The sequence below is a fragment of the Lygodium microphyllum genome, chromosome 23 (assembly GCF_053477565.2).
Source record: "Lygodium microphyllum isolate KBCC chromosome 23, Lygodium_microphyllum_v1.1.10, whole genome shotgun sequence".
Lineage (NCBI taxonomy): Eukaryota > Viridiplantae > Streptophyta > Polypodiopsida > Schizaeales > Lygodiaceae > Lygodium > Lygodium microphyllum.
Genome location: NC_141157.1, coordinates 27,396,588 through 27,403,855, shown reverse-complemented (window position 1 = coordinate 27,403,855; position 7,268 = coordinate 27,396,588). Strand labels below are relative to the sequence as shown.

General features: G+C 41.4%; 1 long non-coding RNA gene across 1 annotated transcript; it reads left to right on the top strand.

Moving 5' to 3' along the window:
* Positions 1-6,451: 6,451 nt before the first annotated feature.
* Positions 6,452-7,032, top strand: LOC148015987 (uncharacterized). Its single transcript, XR_015688059.1, has 3 exons — positions 6,452-6,536; positions 6,652-6,737; positions 6,848-7,032. It is a non-coding gene; the product is annotated as an uncharacterized LOC148015987 (long non-coding RNA).
* The last annotated feature ends 236 nt before the right edge of the window (positions 7,033-7,268 follow it).

Here is a 7,268-nt window from a genome sequence, read left to right as displayed (position 1 = left end):
AAGAAGAACTAGTTGTCCTCGAAGATCTCCTAATTATTCTACTTTGCTGAAGGTTGTATTATTGAAACTTCTTGAAGTTGAGTTTATTTATCCCGTGAGTTTTGCCCATTGTGGTTGTACCCAAGAAGAATGGGAAACTTCGAATATGTGTGGACTTTCGAAAGCTAAACTTGAAGACGAAGAAGAATCATTTCCCTATCCCTTTTAGAGACCAGCTGTTGGACACAGTGGCAGGCCATGAGCTGTATTCCCTCTTGGATGGATTCAGTGGATATAACCAAGTCCAAATTGGAGAGGAGCACTAATCCAAAACAACCTTCACCACAGAATGGGGGACCTATGCCTATAGAGTGATGCCATTTGGGCTCTATAATGCTTCTGTTACCTTCCAACGAGTAATGATGGTTGCCTTCCAGAATCATTTGCATGATTTCATTGAGGTGTATCTAAATGACTTTTGTGTGTATAGCTTAATATGAGAGCATTGGGGACACTTAGAGTAGTGTTTTGACAGATGCTGAGAGTGTAATATTTCTGCTCAAAAATATTATTGAACTTGACTCCTCACACGCCGCGTAAAACTTGTGCAAGGTTATCTCCCACACCGTAACTATTGGCAGCTTAATCCATACCCCGCATGCGGAAAAATGAGGCCTCCGCATTGAGCAATTGATGCCAATGTCAGGAAATCTGATGGGACCTAAAACGGGCCGGCACTAGCTCATGCACTAGCCTCACGGCCAAGAGCGTTGAGGACACATACATCATACATTGTCTTCCTAAACATCTTGCGTTTGTATCACGTCTCGTAGTCCAACTCTAACCCAATTAACACTCCTCAGAGGGAGTCCCAGCACATTGCCAAATGGCACAAAGTACAAACATAGGAGGTCCTCCCACAGCGGCTAACTGCCACTACCTCACTGCGACTCTCCTACATCTTGGGGATTGGCCCCTCAATGCGTCGCTAAACATATATAACACTTCGCACATAGTTCTCTCAAGGTACCAATTATTTCCTTCCAAGATGTACCATACCTCACTTTACTTTCCCCTTTGACCCAACGCCTAGCCTACAACTTGGAGAACCTTACTCACTCAACGTTGGTCACGATCTAGAGAATACAGGTGCTATGCATCCAGGAGGTATTGTCAAATACATTTTATCATTTTATGCTTTATGCAAATTGTGAATGTCCATGTGCTCAAACAATTAAGAAAATCAGCATTTGTGCACATGTGGAAAACATTTCTTTCAATGATTTTGACTATCGTCGTATGCGGCGTTGCATGAACCTAGCACCGAGAAACCCTCGTGCTACTAGGTTCTTAATTTTTAAGTATCGACCTACCTAAATGGTATGCATAAAAACCAGCAAGCTTTTCATCATTTCATTTAGCAATTAGACACCTTTTATACACTCTATCCCCTCACCCATTTAGGTTGTGCATTATTGATCGGTTTAGGGTTCATTTTTCACATTTTCTTTGTGTATAAACGCACAAAAAACCACACTAGAAAAAAAATGTGGGGCTGAACTGAGTCAAATCCTTATGCTTTGGACCCCACAAACATTCACAAACATGGTTCTTATTTTTCCTTAATTTTCGGCACTCAAAATCCATTTTTTCCCTATTTTTTAGTGGGGTTTTCCTATTTTCCTTGTATTTTTCCCTTTTTTTGCATTTTTTAATTACTGAAGACTCAAAACAGGTTATGGGCTATGGCCATTAGTTCATTTGCAGCAAAATATAAATTTAGTTGGTGTGTATTATTTATTTTGCTATTTTTATGCCCAAAAACCACCATTTTCCCTTGTTTTTTCGTATTTTGCGTGTTTTACGGGTTTTACACCAATAATTTCAGTCACAACACTTATGATTTTCTGATTTTCTGTGCATAAAACTGATCAAACTCATAGCAAACAACAACATAATGCATAATCATCCCATGGGAACAAATATTCATAAAGCAAATTGCATAAAATATCAATTTCCTTTGTAAAAATAAAATTACCGTTCTTTGAAGGTTGTGGGTTTTTATTTGCCATGTCTCGGGACTGATTTCCAGCAGCCATTAATGCTCATGACAGTCCACAATCAGCAATCTTCATTCCTCTTGAACCATGGAGCAATCCGGTCTTCATTGGACAAGCATTCGTCATCCATTCTTCTTCTTCTTCTTCACCGCATGAATCTGCCCTTAGAGGAGAGAGAAAGACTGATTTCTGTTCTCTCTCTACAGCTCGCCATTGGATGCGCGAGAGAAGGCGATACGATTGGCACGATGTAGGAGACTTCATGTAGGCTTCTGATTCATGCGTTCTTTGCAGCCACCATCTTCAAATTTTTTGTGGGGGAAGGGGGGGCATCATTTTGCGCCGCGCTGATTAGCGCGACGCCATGCCCCCCTACCTCATAAAAAAAATTTAGGGGGGGTCCCAAAAGGCACCTCCTTTGGCCCCTCTCCTTGGCCACCCTTTCAATTCTGGCCCTTTTCCTGGCCTTTCTCGCATACGGTGTCGGAATCGCGTTCTGAAAAATCCTGGGCATTCGCCTTGGCATCCTAGACTGGCCGGCAGCTTCCCTGACTCATATAGGCACATGGAAAAATTACTAAAAATTCGCAAGTCTCGCACGCGCATCCTTAGAGCACTTTGACGCTTAAAATCCTCCTAAAGCAGCAACAGGACATACACCCTTCCAGCTGGTGTATGGTACAGAAGCTGTTTTCCCTGTTGAACTGGAATTACCCTCTTTGAGAGTGGCTATCAAAGAGCGTTTGGGGGATGATGATTCACTACAACGCCGTCTCCTACACGTGGAATGTTTGGACGAAATTCGCAGGATGGCTCTACAGTGCATGGAAGCCACGTAAGCTCGACGTAAGGCTTACCATGACAGCTTCATCAAGCACAAGGAGTTCAAAGAAGGTGATTTGGTCCTAGCCTATGATTCACGATTTGGTAAGTTTCCTGGCAAGCTCCAACAGAGGTGGATGGGCCCATATAAGGTACTTGTTGTCAACCCTAATGGCTCTGTCCAAGTGCAGACCGTTGATGCCTCTGATGATCCCTTTCTGATCAATGGATATCGCCTGAAGAAGTACTTCCCTCCTTGGGGATCCTGACAATCATGGTCACCTGATCCTTTCCCTCATTGGCGCGGCACGGTACTTCTTATGATACTAATTCTGATAGCCGTTCTTCAGCCACTCATGAAGTGGACGCAACCCTCAGTCCCCTCAAAACCCCCTTCCAACCATGATCTCTTATCCTCTATTTTCCACTAGCGACAATGGCGAGGTTGGTTCTGATACATGGTCTTTCAACCATTCCCTTGTTTAATTCGAAGAAGAAAAAAAAGGCAAAAATACATATCGGTCATGGGAGAAAAGGACTTAGGTCCCTATCATGCCGACCTATTCTTCGAGAAAAGGTGGAAACACCCTCGGGAATAGGGGAAAACAAAAAAAAAAAGAGAAGAAAAAAAAACAAGAAAAAAAAAGGAAAACAAGAAAAACAAATCTGTTATGAGCGAAAAGGAAGCAATTCCCTGTCATAGCAGGCCTTGTTCCAAGAAAAGGTGGCACACACCCTTGGGCGAGAAGCTAGCTGTGGAAAAGGTGGCAACACCCAACAATCCAGAAAGCGGATTCATTAATTGATATCCCCAGGATCCAATTCCGAAGCTGCCTCCCTTGGTATGCTGTGTCCGTGATCTCTCTACAGAGTGTCTAGCTGTCCTCTAGCAGACGGCATGTTCCTATCCAACACAACATTCGATTTGATGGCTACCTCCCTGGGTATGCCTCTTCAACAACTGACGAGGCGATCTTCATCGACAAACAATCGAGTGATGTGAGCTTTCATCCTAACCAGATGGGGACGTGAGTATGAGTTGCCCTCTGTAATTATCCACAGAGAGTGAGACAGAGGGTGGGGCGAGTGACCAGTTTTTTCCCTTCAAATCAAATGAGAGATGAGTAGTGTGAATGAAGTGTTGCACGCACGGGATGGGCCTCTCAATGCACAAAGCACGATTTGTTTCTGTGCACTGCACCATAAGGCTCCCTGGCCTTCCTTCTTGCACCGTATGCCGGCACAAGGCGGGATGCATAGTTGCACCATCAAATGCGCACAAGGCATACAACTTTTGCATAAGTGACCGTGAGGATTACATCAACGGGTTTCAGGATATGGTTGCCCTCCTGTAACTATCAACAGAGCGTGAGACAGAGGGTGGGCTGAGTGTGACTAGAGTTTCTTCAATCAATTACCAAGAGGTGAGATTGAGGGACGTTACGACACTTGGAGTCACGTATGTTCCCGTTTCCCTATGCATCCACGGGATGGGTCTCTACCGTCATCATCACAGGACATATCACCCTGTTCTGTACACTGCACTCTAAGGCTCCCTTGCCTTCCTCCTTGCACTTATGCCAAACGGGTTGGATGCACTAATGCACCATCAACTATGCACCCTTGCATACTTCTTCTGCACCATTCCCCCTTGTCGATTCCTAAACCAGGTACGAGATATGGGTTTCAATCCTTATTCCTCGGGTGATATTAGTCATGGGGCGAGTGACTGTTCTTTCATTCCATTTGAGTGACTGTGAGTTGAGTGTAATATCCCTCATTATCGATGAATTTCCTGCGATTCCTTCCATCGGCCACCTCCTTGGGTGTTGCCACATGGTCCCTACCATGACGAATGTGTACCAAGAAGATGCCTTGGTACCTCCAGCAGCCGACAACAATACAGGACGTGCCATCGACACTCAACCTTGATTCTTAACAAAATGGGCCAAGTTTTTCTAACCCTACAACTTCTATTTTTCAGTGACGTTCATGTTTTAAGTGTGGGGACGTTAGTGGATGGTCTGTGGTGTGGTCCTAGGTCCCTATTGCTCGGTTAACCCTATCCGTTAAGGTCTTAAGTGTGGGGACGCGTCCCTGCGCGTCTACATTGCATACCCTTCTGCATATGCCTCAACCTGCTAATGTCTCTATGCCATGACTTGCTTTTACCTTGATGGGGTCCCTTCCCACCCGATCGTTCATTTTCCACCCACCCTTGGGGCTGTTCCCTTGCAGTTTTCCTTCATTCCCTGATTTTGAGGTCCTGCCATGTGAATGCACCCTACGTTCTCCAAAGTCCAAATCCAACCTTATATCCCTATTCTTCCCTTTGAACTGACCATTTTTCCTTCATTAGGAGAAATATGGACTCTCTTTTTTGCCCCTTAAGGAGTGAATAAACAAATATAGGCCTAACCAATGAGCGAGCTGGGATTCTAGATTCATGTAACATGAATCTTCTAGCCATATCTTGGACCAAATCTTCCCTCAGCAATAAAATAAGGGAAAAGGGGAGTACAAAGCTGTCACTTCTTGGAAGTTTGTGCCTCGAATTTTCATTTTCTTATTTTTTATGTTTGACTTTTCTTTTCTTCCCTTTTCAGTTTTCCCCTCTTTTTTAGGCGGAACTCAAATTTGTCATATCTCTTTCCCCGCTTCTTCTTTCCTGATGAAATTTTACAGCCTCACTGTTTCTTGCCATGTCTGTAACCCTGTAAAATTTCATTTGCTTTGCACAAGCACAGAGAGAGATTCATGTGTTTTATGAGAGCAGAGCTTGTTTTACCAAAGCCCTAAGATTCTCTTCACAAAACTCTACAGGTATATTTTTCTCTTCCATAGATGTTCTATGGTAAAGTTTTATCTCGTTTGGAGAAAACCTGTGCAAGTTATGTGCATTCTCTGACATGTAATTTCTTTTGTTTTGATGCTCTAGGAGTCTCTTACAGTCAATAATAGTGATATTTTGAATACTCAACTTCTTCTTCAACATCTTAGGGTTTCTCTGTAAACAAAGTTACAGGTATATTGTCTTGTTTTTTTGTTGCTCCACTGTTAAATTTTATCTCGTTTAGACAAAATGTATACAAGTTACATGCATACTGAGATTTCCTTTGTTTTTTTACTCCAAGAATCTCCAAGGGTGAAGAACAATGATTTATTAAGAACTCAACTTCTACAACATCTTTGGGATTTTGAACACTCAACTTCTTCTTCAACATCTTAGGGTTTCTCTGTAAACAAAGTTACATGTATATTGTCTTGTTTTTTTGTTGCTCCACTGTTAAATTTTATCTCGTTTAGACAAAATGTATACAAGTTACATGCATACTGAGCTTTCCTTTGTTTTTTTACTCCAAGAATCTCCGAGGGTGAAGAACAATGATTTATTAAGAACTCAACTTCTACAACATCTTTGGGATTTTGAACACTCAACTTCTTCTTCAACATCTTAGGGTTTCTCTGTAAACAAAGTTACAGGTATATTGTCTTGTTTTTTTGTTGCTCCACTGTTAAATTTTATCTCGTTTAGACAAAATGTATACAAGTTACATGCATACTGAGCTTTCCTTTGTTTTTTTACTCCAAGAATCTCCGAGGGTGAAGAACAATGATTTATTAAGAACTCAACTTCTACAACATCTTTGGGATTTTTTGCAGAGAAAGCCACAGGTATATTGCCATTTTTTACTATTGTTCCATGGTTAAATTTCAACGCATTTGGACAAAGCCTATATAAGTTATATGTATGTGTTGACCCAATATTTCTTTTGTTTTTGTACTACAGGAATCTGTCAGTGAAGGAACAATGGTCTTGCTATAAGTCAACTTCTTGTTCAACATATCTAGGGATCTTTGTGAAAGAAATTATAGGTACAATGTTTCTTTTTTAAATTGATCCATTTAAATTTAATTTCATTTGGAGATAACATTTGCAAATTATACACATGTTGATAGGTAACTTTTGTATTTGGTTGTTACAGATGTCTTCACGGAGGAAAAATATCAGTAGCATACTTGCAGTGGAGGTCTTCAACAGGAAAGATAATGGCGGTAATTGGATTTGTGATAAGTATTATAAGTTGGATTGGATTTTGATGCACCCAAGTACTCGAGGGAGTTTCAAGGTCAAGCGCAAGGATGTTGCAAACCCTAGCAAACATTGGAAAGGTAGAATTCTAGAGTTCAGAAAAGTGTTTAATGGCACAAGTGCAGTAACAGAAGTGTTGATTCAACATGTTTATACACATAAACAAATCTCTGTACACGACGAGAACAACATTGCAAATTATAAACAAAACAGTAAGTTGTTAAATTTTATCATTGATTATTCTTTTGTATCAGAGTTGTTTTTAAAAGTCTTTGCAGTATTCTAATTCAGTCTTGTTTGATTGACAGCTCTAT